Below are 12,243 nucleotides of genomic sequence, written 5' to 3'. Positions count from 1 at the left end.
GAGCAAATCAATGAACAACAGGACAACAGTGCTACAGTGCTTAGGACTGGAGCGATAGTACAGTGGGTAGGATACTCTTCTTGCATGTGGCCAACCCAGGTTCAATTCCTCCGTCCCTCTTGGAGAGCCCAGCAAGCTACCGAGAGTATCTTGCCCACACGGCAGAGCCTGGCAAGCTACCCGTGGTATATTCCATATGCCAAAAACAGTAACAACAAGTCTCACAATAGAGACGTTACTGGTGCCCACTCGGGCAAATCGATGAGCAATGGGATGACAGTAACAGTGAATTTTAAAAAGATAGTGTGGGTTGGGGGGAAGGTGTGGCAGAGTGATAGTACAGTGAGTAGGGGTTTGCCTTGCATGCAGACCTCCCAGGTCTAATCCCTGGCACCTTATTAGGTCCCCTGAGCCCACCAGGAGTGATCACTGGTCACTAAGCCAGGTGTAAGCCCTGAGCACAACCAGGTGTGGTTTTAAAAGTTTATCAGTATTATATGGCTATTTCCGTGGAAGAAAACAACACTTTAGAAAAAAATCTATGTAAAAATTCCGATGGAGCTCCATGTCAAGAGAGTTGAAGCAAAGGCTTATAAATCACGGAGTCTAAGTGGCCCTCTCCAAAACAAAATCCCAAAGAATCCGCTTCCCAACCTCTCCACAGCCCACGTAAGGAACTTTCTTCAGCTCCTCCAGTTCTGACTTGATGTTCCTCTACTCTCTAGTCTCCATTCTTCCCCTTCCGTGGTGTTTATAACAGCATTGATCTGAGCGGGACACTGCCTTTCTTGGAACACTGATGGCTTTTTTTTTACTTGGTGCATGTAGATTTGATCAAAAATACTCACAAAGCTTCTCATGCTGCATCTCCTAAGCACTCCTTGAACTGCAATGGCCACTGCAATGCCTGTTTGTGTCACTGTCGCTGTCTCCCGTTACTCATCAATTCGTTCAAGCAGGAACCAGTAACGTCTCTCATTGTGAGACTTATTTTTACTGTTTTTAGCATATCCAATATGCCACGGGTAGCTTGCCAGGCTCTGCAGTGTAGGTGCGATACTCTCGGTAGCTTGCTGGGATCTCCCAGAGGGACAGAGGAATCGAACATGGGTCGGCCGCGTGAAAGGCGAACGCCCAGCCGCTGTGCTATTGCTCCAGCCTGCCTGTTTGTGAGCCACCAAAATTACTTTATCCAAGAGGCTTTGCTCACGTTTCCCTATTCACTTAAACATTGGAATCTAGGGATAGTTCTGAGGAGCTTCCTGGGCTGTCCTTGACGAAAAGAACTTCTTGGGTCATTCGTTATGCAATCTCACCTTGTTTAATTTCTTTCTTATTAGTATAAATATTCGAGATGATCTTGTTTATTTTCCCTTTTCTCTTTCCATATACTATATGAGAACACTTATCTAAGACAGTCTGTTCCCTGGCATCCTTTATCCAAAAAAGTCTGCCTGAATAAACAAAACAAAATGTTTAACCAGTAGTAATTGACACCCAAACAATCTTTAGAATCACTGTCACTGTCACTGTCATCCCATTGCTCATCAATTTGCTCAAGCGGGCACCAGTAACATCTCCATGGTGAGACTTGTTGTTACTGTTTTTGGCATATCGAATAGGCCACGGGTAGTTTGCCAGGCTCTGCCACTCGGACAAGATACTCTCGGTAGCTTGCCAGGCTCTCTGACAGGGGCGGAGGAATCGAACCCGGGTTGGCCGCATGCAAGGCAAACGCCCTACCCACTGCGCTATCGCTCCAGCCCATCTTTAGAAAAAATTTTAATAAATGTTGTACAATAAGCCTTTTTTATATCTATACTATGGATCAAACTAATTATTTAAATCTATAGATATAATTCTCTATTGGTATACAAGGAGGATTTTGCAATTAAAAACCACGTATAAACCATTTGTTTCTGGGGTGGGAATATGACTGACTGGATTATCTGCTTTGCAAGTCTGAGACAGACACTCACACTAACTCACTTTATTTTTAGTTCCCAGCACTGCGTTATCCCCCGAGCACCACCAGGAGTGATTCCTGAGCACAGTTGGGTATGGCAAGAAAAAAAAAAAAACTTGTCTATTTTATGTATTTGTGCAAATATTTCTGAGATCCTATAGGGAAGCTGTTTTGAGGCCAGAGAGATTGTCTAGAGGCTAAGACACTGGCCTTGTATGCAGCTGACTCCAACTGAATTCCAGCACCTCGTGTTAGCCCCAAGTATCACAGGGAGGAGTGACCTCCAAGCATTGCCAGATGTGGCCTACTCTACCTCCTGGAAAATAGAGATGATGGTTTTGGTTTGGGCAGCTACTACCAAGTAAGTTACTATTGGATGGAGAGACAGTGCAGGGAAAGATACATGTCTTGCAAGTGGCCAGACCTGGTTTCATCCTTGGCTTCCCATTTGGTTCCCCCAAAGAGGCCAGGAGTGATTCCTGAGCACAAAGTCCCAAGTAGGCCTTGAGCACAGCTGAGTTTGGCCACAAAACCATGCACAAAGATATTTCTTTTAATCTTCTTTTGATATATTAGGAGCAGTAATGTGGTTTGTTCGCTATTGTAAAATCTCTTAAGAGTCATAATGAATGAAACAGAACTCTAATTTCAAAAAATATATCAACTTTCTATTTCATCATGTAACCAAAATTCAATAGTGACAATTGATCATTTGTCAAAGGACTCCATGCCATGCTCGAGAATAGCATGTACTTATTAAATATTGTGTAAAACGTAACTTGTTAATAGCTTTAACAAGAAACCTATAAAAAAAATTAAACGTTTTCAATAGTCCACTGGGGTTCTAAATCTTGGGCTTCATTATGCTGCCCAGTCATCTTTTAAAAGTATTTAAATCTCTTGGAAACCCTTGTCTGTAAATCTGATTTTTCTTGCTTTTATAATTACCTCAAAACCAACTGAAAAAGGAAAAAAAAAACTGTGCTACTTGAAGAATTAACAAAACTGACTCCATTATCTTCCCCAATTAACTCTTCTTGTTTCTGGAGTTGAGGAGAATGCCGTTAGGGCTTTGTCAATCAGGTTTAAATCTCTCAGGTGAATCCAAATTCTCATTTAAAGTATTCAAAGGAAAATTAAGCTTCAATATGGCCGCATGCTTGTCCTGCTGGGAGAACCAGCGCTCTCAGATTTCAATTTCTCAGTCTCTTTTCATGAAAAGTGTTTTTTAAAGCTCAGAGTAATATAATCTTTTGTCATTGGGTTGATCTCACTTTGTAAGTAAGTTCTCCTACTTTGCTGAGGTCGACTGCTAGTACCAAAAAGGCAATTGTTACGCCCTAACGCATCTTTCCCCAGTGTGGTAGACCTCTTTGTTTTGGGGTTTTTGTTTTTGTTTTTGCTTTTTTGGGTCACACTCGGCGATGCACAGGGGTCACTCCTGGCTCTGTACTCAGGAATCACCCCTGGCGGTGCTCAAGGGACCATATATGGGATGCCCAAAATCGAACCCAGGTGGGCTGCGTGCAAGGCAATTGCCCTACCCGCTTTGCTATTGCTCCAACTTTGAAGGATGTACTTTCCACACCAATGTATAAACACCACTATGGTGATCTACACCACTATTTGTGATCTATACTACAAATCTGGGGTTAATCCATGTGCTCAATTAATTGATGTTTCCTCCATGAAACAGATAGAAAAATATAAGATCAAGGCTTTATGGGCCAGAGAGCTGTTCAAGGTTTAAGACTCTTGCCTCACTTCACACCAACTCCACTTAGAATCTCCAGCACACGTATGGTCCCCGAAGGTCTGGCAAAGGTCACTCTTAAGCACAGAAATTGAGGACTGACAAGTATGATCCAAATCCGTTACCTCCCCTTAAAATACACACACACACACACACACACACACACACAAAGGTTGCCAGGCTGAATATTTGGTTCTAATCACAGATAATTTTTATAATAATTCCTTCATTTCCTCTTAAAAGAGTTTTTCTTAATTCTCACCCTAGTCCTAAACCTTACCTTAGCCCTATAATGTCTCGAGTATTAGTTATTGCAGCCAAAGGACTGACTATGAATTCTTCCCGTAAAATACCATAAGAAATTTACAGGTTTAGATAAATTTAAGTACATTTCCCCTTATTTATAGTCACTGAAATACCCTGCCTGTAGGCAGAAACTGGCTTGACCCGTTTCCTTATAAAGCTGGGGTGGGCTTCTCTTAAAAGATGTATTTGGATCTTTCTTATGAGGTTGTAAACCGAAGTCCAGATTGGCCAACGGTTAAAGCATTTGGATCTGTGTAGCTCTTCTCTGGATGGCAGTCAGGATAGAAACTTTAATTCTTAATCACGGAGGCTTTCGACTAACTCCCACTCATCCTCTGGGAACTTTCTCGGGGGTCCCGACTCCAATCTTTGAGATTCCAAGGTCTCAAAATCTAGCTCTGTTTTTCAGCATGGGATGTGACATTTCTCTGTCTGCAGGGCAATTCCGTCGGACAACTCACAAATGTGTTGAGCAAGAAAATATTGTAAGGAAGAATGATCCCAAATCTCTATCAAGACTTTGTTTCATTGCAACCCTTTTTCTCATGGCAAAGCCTGGAGTCCGCCTCTCGCATCTGTTTCAAATTGACTGAAAGTCCCTGCAGGATCTGGGAGGATAACTCAAAGGGCTGGAGCACACTCTTTGTGTGCAGGGGCTGTAGTTTTGATCTCAGCCCTATATGGTTACCCAAGTGCTGAGCCAGGAGTAGCCCTCACCCTCAAAAAAGATCAATGTAAGCCCAAAACAAAGATAACATAATAGTGGCCTCCATCCATGAGGTGGTGTGAGAAGGAATTTTTTTTTTTTTTGCTTTTTTGGGTCACACCTGGTGATGCTCAGGGGTTACTCTGCACTCAGGAATTAGCCCTGGCGGTGCTCAGGGAACCATATGGGATGCTGGGAATCGAACCTGGGTCGGTCACGTGCAAGGCAAATGCCCTACCCGCTGTACTATTGCTCCAGCCCCGAGAAGGATTTTTTTTATTTTATTAGGAAATTTGTCAGGCTCTGCCGTGCGGTCTGGATACTCTCAGTAGCTTGCTGGGCTCTCCAAGAGGGATGGAGGAATCAAACCTGGGCTACCCAGGGCACATTCGGTATGTCAAAAACAGTAACAACAAGTCTCACAATGGAGATGTTACTGGTGCCCACTCGAGCAAATCGATGAACAATGGGACGACAGAGCTACAGTGCTATTAGGAAATTTGAAATGTCAGAAGGACCTAGGGATGGCTCAGTGGCAAAAGCTCTACCTTGCAAGCATAAGGTCATGAGTTCAATCCCCACCACTGCGCCACAAGTACCAAGCTCCCTCCTGGCAGCTTTTCCATGTGGGGTTTCTGGCACCACAATAAAAAGTATGTGATCTTCAGTGTTCCAAATGCAGTACGTGTGGGTACCCCAACTGCAAGTACTGCAATTAGGTGTACTTGCAGTGATAGGTCACTATTACAGAAGAGCATCAACCCGCTAAGCAGTTGAAAACAGTTCAACTAAGTGTTTGCTTCCATTCACCATGACAACAACAAAAGAGATGATGCTTGGAACAAAATATGATGGTTGGGGTGCGGGGTGGGGATTGGAAGAAAAATAATGAGCAAAATTAATTAATTTGAAGGTAACACTCTAAAAGGAAGCACAAGAGAAGTAGGTTTGTGGGCAATAGCATGGCTTGACCGTGTGCCAGTGAAAGGTAAGTAATAATGCAAAAGGTTTGGGGCCCGAGAGAAAGCACAGTGGGTAGAGCATTTGCTTTGCATGCAGCCGACCCGGGTTCAATTCCCAGCATCCCATGTGGTCCCCCAAGCATCGCCAGGAGTAATTCCTGAGTGCAGAGCCAGGAGTAACCGCTGTGCATCGCTGGGTGTGACCCAAAAAGCAAAAAAAAAAAAAAAACCAGTTTTCTCTTTGCTTGTTTTTATCGTTCTGGGAGGAGATAGGGTTTGCACCACATCTGTGGTACTCAGAGACTGCTCTCAGCTCAGTGCTCTTGGATTGCCTCTGGCAGTACAGGAGGGGAGAGGGGGAGAGGGGGAGTTCATGCAGTACCAGAGGATTCAATTCAGGTTTCCTGTAGGCAATGCATACTAATTAGCTCTTCTAGGCAATTTCTCTGGCCTAAAAGTTCTGTCAGTTTGGGGGAGCGCACCATTCCTCCTGAAGCCTAAGAGAACTCACCAAAGGGTTTCTTTTTTCTGTTTTTAACTTGCACATAGTTACTTTAATATAATTGTTCAAAAATCTTTGAAAATCTAAGAGATCGAGGATATGTCACTAAAGGTTTTCTTCTTTCTGTTTAACTCGCAGAAAATTACTTTAGTTTCATTGCTCAAAAAAAAATTTAATACTTTTAGATTTACAGAAATGTTGCGAAGATAGTACCAAGAGTTCCTACGGACCCTTTTCCCAGCTTCCTCTAACATTTTACGTGGTCAAAGTACATTCATTAAAAAAAAAAAAAAAAAAAAAAAAAAAACCAATTTGGGTAAAATATCCCCGACTAAGTTGCAGAGTTTATTCCATTTTCTGCTGTCCTACTGAAGCCTGGTTTTCTATCCCGGGATCTCCTCCACTTTACACTGGGCTGATGGTGTCTTCTGAGGCACCTCTTGGATAAGATCATTTTTCAGTCCTGTTTTCCATGACCTTGGCAGTTCTGAGGATTATGGGCTGGATATTCTGTAGAATGTCTCGGTTTGGATTTGCCTGGTATTTTTCTCACGCTAATATCTAACATGAGCAGATATTAAGAGTGGGAATGATTATGCGGTTTTCACTTAGAAAGCTCAGTCCTCCTGGAGAGAGAACTAGCCTGTCACTAATTCAGTGATGCTCCCTCTGCGAGGGGAGGCGCGAGGTGACTTCTAAACCTTTCGGCTTCGTGATTCCTTTTATCTTGTTTCAATACTTGATGTGGAATGCAGGTCATTTTATTTTTCATAAACAAAGAGGGATTTTTCTCTCAAAAGAAAAGCTGGCACCCCATAAACAGTATGTCAACAGTGATTAATTCATTGCGATTAGGATATGGATGATTGCTACTCTCTTCCCTTGGATGTTTCTCTATCTTTAAAAATTCCTAAAGAATGGGGGCTGGAGCGATAGCACAGCGGGTAGGGCGTTTGCCTTGCACGCGGCCGACCCGGGTTTGAATCACAGCATCCCATCTGGTCCCCTGAGCACCGCCAGGAGTGATTCCTGACTGCAGAGCACAGGAGTAATCCCTGTGCATCGCCGGGTGTGACCCAAAAAGAAAAAAAAAAGTCCTAAAGAAAAGGAAAAGAAAGGAAAGTCAGAAAACGATTCTAGGGAGTGGGAAAGAGGCGGGCAGGATGAAGAGCTGAGGACTAGCAGGAGGACTGAGCTAAAGAGCCGAGGCAGAGAGTTCTTAGAAGCCCACATGGTAAGAAAGAGATGCAAGCAAAGGCTGGGCCATAATGCAGGAGCCCGGGCTCTTGCCTTCCGTGCTGCCAGCCCGGGTTTGAATCCCCAAGCTTTCTAGGCCCATTCCTGAGCACAGGCTAGGAGTGGCCTGTGAGCACTGCAGGGGCTCATGCCCACCCATTCCTGCCCCACAACCTCCCCCCCAAATACACACACACACACACACACACACACACACACACTCACACACACACAGACTTCAAAAAAAAATGGAAGGTGGGAGAAAAAAATTATTTCTTACAATTTTGGAAGTTTGAAATCCAGGGTCAGGGGTGTGAGCAAGGCAGGTGAAGGTTCTCTTCCGGGTCACACATTCCCTGTTTTACCTTCAGAAGGAGGCAGAAGGAGGACAGGGACACTCTGGGTTGAATTCAGAAGAATCTGATTCCTTTAGGGAAGGGTTTTGTCTCCTGACCTCCATGAGGCCACACACCCTCCTTCTTTCCACTTAGAGACACTGGATTTCAACATATGCAGTGACGGGAGGGGAGGAACAGATTCTGAGCATAGGGATCAACCTGGAACAATTTATTATTATTATTTTTTTTTTTTAATGTAAGGTTTGGCCCAAGAGATACTACACCAGGTAAGGGATTTGTGATGCAAGCTGCCAACCCAGATTTTATATCCAGCACTGCATATGGTTCCCTGAGCACCGCCAGCAGTGATCCCTGAGCACAGCGCCAGGAGTAGTCCCTGAACAGAGCCGAGTATGACCTGAATCTCCCCCAAGCCCTCCCTCCCTCAAATGTAAAGCTGCATAAATATGGGGCTACATTGTTGTGAGTTAACGCTGACAATCATGGACTGCTAATAGAACCGAGACGTGGGTGACTGACAAGGCCGGATCATCAGAGCATTCTGTAGCATTGGCTTGTTGTTAAAGCATGTTTATATTTAAATCGGGGTGTGTCTAATACTGTGGCAATTCAGTTCAGACGAGACAAGGCTCCAGACTAAGGATCGGATCCAAGAGGTGCGAAATGTCCCATCGCCTCCTCTTCCTGACCCTGACTCATGTCTGCACATGGCCCATCTGCATCCTTATCGCCAAGCTCGCCCACCAGCCTCCCCTGCCCTGCCCCTGCCTCCCCTCCAAGGATCCCTCAGGTGGACTCAATCTGCAGATGTGCCGTTTAGAGCAAAAGCCACCTAGTGAGAGGCAAAGTAATACAGAACAGCACCGTGAGAGACGCACAAAATCTTTGCTCTTTAAGCACGCCCTTGAAAGACAGATTAAGCAAAGTCTGACACAGCCCATCAGCAGATGTGACAGCAGTCTCCACTGGCAGCAATAACGTGGAGTATTCCGCAGAAGCCCTTTCAGTATCTGCAGCCAGTGTCATCGCAGCCTCCACGCGGGCCTCCCTCTCTAGGGTTCTGAGGTCAGGAGCTAGCCTCATTTCGCTTCGACCTGATTTTTACTGATTTTGATCCAGCAGTATGTGTCCCTTCATAAACTCTCTTTGTCAGCTGATTTCATGATGCCTTTTTTTTTGTACCAACTTTCTTCCTATGTCCTTTAAGGTTAATGACATGATAAAATGAGTCAGAACAAATCAATTGCTGGCTGTCCACGGCTCGTTTTACTTTTGCTTTTGGGGTGGAGGGATTGTCACCCCAGCAGGCCCAGGAGCCCCTTGCAGAAATCCCCAGCCAGTTGAGCCAGTGATTCAAAGTGAGAGCCCAAGAGGGTGTCAGGGACTCTGCAGGTCGTGCTGTCGAGGCTTGGGAGCCTTCAGGGCTGCACCTTGCCATAGTCCTGGCAACCAGGAGTTGCCAAGGATGGAAGCGTGGTCAGTCATGCAAGGCATGCGTCCTAGCCAGCTGGGCTATCTCTAGCCCTTTGCTTTGCTTTTCAACAATTTACCAACAACTTACCTTCCAAAAAACATGAGCACTGTGTAGTGTTTGGCATCTTGACTGCCTCCCCTCTGCTCCCCTCCATCATTACCTCTCTTTCTCTCTCTCTTTCTCTCTCTCTCTCTCCTTCTCTGTCTCTCTCTGTTCTTCTCTTTCCTTCTCTCTCTGTCTTTCTGTCTCTGTTTTTCACTCTCCTTCTCTCTCTGTCTGTGTGTGTGTGTGTCTTTCTGTCTCTTTGTCTCTGTCTCTGTCTCTCTCTCTTCTTTTTGGTGATTGTGGTTTGCAACTTAGATGCTGAAAGGTTAGCAGGAATACCCCTTTACCTACTTTTAACACTCAGTTCTTGTCCAATGTGATCATTTCCAGCTATTATTGTCACATGGTTCCCTTCTCTATCTTACCTAACCTCCACCCCACACCTCCCCACCACACACACACACACACACACACACACACACACACACAACACATACTTGTGTTATCATTGGAAACTCTAGATCCTATTTCCCAGAATTTATATCCCTTCGATTCTCCTATTTCTATCGGTGAGTTAATAACTCCATTTGACCAGAATAAACACCTTAGATTCTCCTTTTATATAAACAAAATGTAATGATAACATTTAACAGTCACTTCCTACTTCGAAACAAATTTTAAGCCATTTTAGCCACTTTGCTCTACCTTACTCAGAAAAGGACTTCTAGAACATTATTCGGACATTATTATTCAGCCATGAAAAGGAGTGAAGTATTCATGTAAGCTATAAGCAACTATATCTTCAAACAAAGATTAAGGCATAAATGGTCACAAATCATCTGATTTTACTTTATGATTATTTCCAGTGTCAGTGAATCCATACAGCCATGATGTAGATTAGAGGTCACCACAGGCTGGAGAAAGAGAGGAATGTGGAGAAACTACTTTCAATAGGTTAAATGTTTTACTTGGGAATGATGAAAATGTGTCGAAACTAGACAGAGGTGATGGTGGCACATTGTGCATGTGTTAAATACCACTGAATGGCTTGCTTTTAAATGGTTAATTTTAGACCAGGGATATAGCTCAGCAGGAGAGCACTTGCCTTTTATTTGTGAAGCCCTAAGCTCAATTCCTAGCATTTAAAAAAAAAAAAAAAAGCTTATGTAAAATGAGTATTTTTATGCTAGGAGTTTTTACATAATAATGTAGGATAATTCCTTTCAATAGACGACTTTGCTAGTTGACCATCCTGTTGTACATCCAATAGATGTGTGTCCTACTGAAATAGCACTTTTCTTAGGAACAGGTCCTGGTTTCCTGACCCCTCAAGGAAGATTCAAATCATTCGCCTTCAATGGACTGAGTCACTAAGCTTATTTCCCATGCATACCACTAAACAAGCTACCCGTGGTGCATTCAATATGCCAAAAACAGTAACAACAAGTCTCACCATGGAGACGTTACTGGTGCCCACTCGAGCAAATTGATGAGCATCGGGATGACAGTGATACAGTGATACCACTAAACATAAATGAGCACTTCCTCAGCATATTCTCCCATGAGCACCTTGGTCTTCCTTCAGCATGTTGTAGGTTCTCTATGCATAACTGACATCACCCTTTGCTGAACTCTGTATGAATTTCAGATAGTTCTGAAGAATGCAAATAGGTTTTTTTTTAATTTGCTTTCTACAATATGTATCAAGTTAATATGTGTCTAACCAGATCATAAGTTCCTTTAAGGTAAAACATCATGTCAGAGATATTATTGATTCTCACACTGCTTATTTCACTTTGGGATACAGAGGAAAGACTCAATAAACGCTTCATTGATTACTCATTAACAACCTCTCATGAAAGTTAATCATCTGTTTCACCCACTCCTTCAGCTCCACCATAGGATATTCTTTGTTTGGAACAGTCCCAACCTGTTTTGTGAAGTCTTCTGTTCCCATTCTATCAGACAAGAAGGAGAAGTTTCTCTAGTGGAGGGGAAATCCACTAAACGCCATCTAACAAAGTACCATTATGAGAGGAAGCACCAGGATCTATGAGATAGGATAAAAATGGAAATGTAGGGGCCAGGCATATGTCTCAAGCGCTAGAGCACACGACTATATGCACAAGACCCTGGGTTTCCCCCAGGGGATGTCCTGAGTGGCCCTTAAATGCCACCAGGCATGGCTCCCACAATAAATGTTTAAAGTATTGGGCTGGAGCAATGGTACAGCAGGCAGTGTTGCTTCCCTTGCATGCAGGTAACATGAGTGCAATCCCCCAGAATCACACAGGGTCCCCAGAGCTCCCTGTAAGGATCTCTGAGTACAGAGCTGCTGATGAGACAAAAGATTTAGTATAATCATTAGTTTAGTCTTTCTGGTTTTGTCTATTGCTTAGACAACAAGGCACAGGTTGAAATGTTTTCCTAAACATCTTCCATAGCTCTCTTCCCACTGAGCACACTCTTCTTTCTACAGAACTCACTGAGTATAAGGAATGTGACATCAGGACTTTCTGATGAAGGGAGGATGGCCTCCAGGTAGGCTGAAGATGGCTAAGATATGCGACTAATTTCTACACACGTTACTTATTGATTTTTGGTTTGGGGACCACACCCCACGGTGCTCAGGGTTTACTGCTGGCTCGGCACTCAGTGATCACTCCTGGTGGTACTCAGGGCCCATATGCGGTGCTGGGGATTGAACCCAGGTAGGCTGCATGCAAGGCAAGTGCCTTACCTGCTATACTATCTCTCCAGTCTCCAAAAGTTTACGGTTTTTGGGGGGTTTTGTTTTTATGAATCATGTGAGAGTAAAGACAAAAGGCCAAGGAGCACATATGCTGCATTTAGGAGACCCAAGTTTGATCCCAGGTTCCATATAGTCCCCAGAGCACATTCAGGAGTGAACCCTGAGCACCAAACTGGGAGTTG

This window comes from Sorex araneus, chromosome 1, assembly GCF_027595985.1.
Source record: "Sorex araneus isolate mSorAra2 chromosome 1, mSorAra2.pri, whole genome shotgun sequence".
In the NCBI taxonomy this organism is placed as follows: domain Eukaryota; kingdom Metazoa; phylum Chordata; class Mammalia; order Eulipotyphla; family Soricidae; genus Sorex; species Sorex araneus.
Note: the sequence above shows the minus strand (reverse complement) of the source record.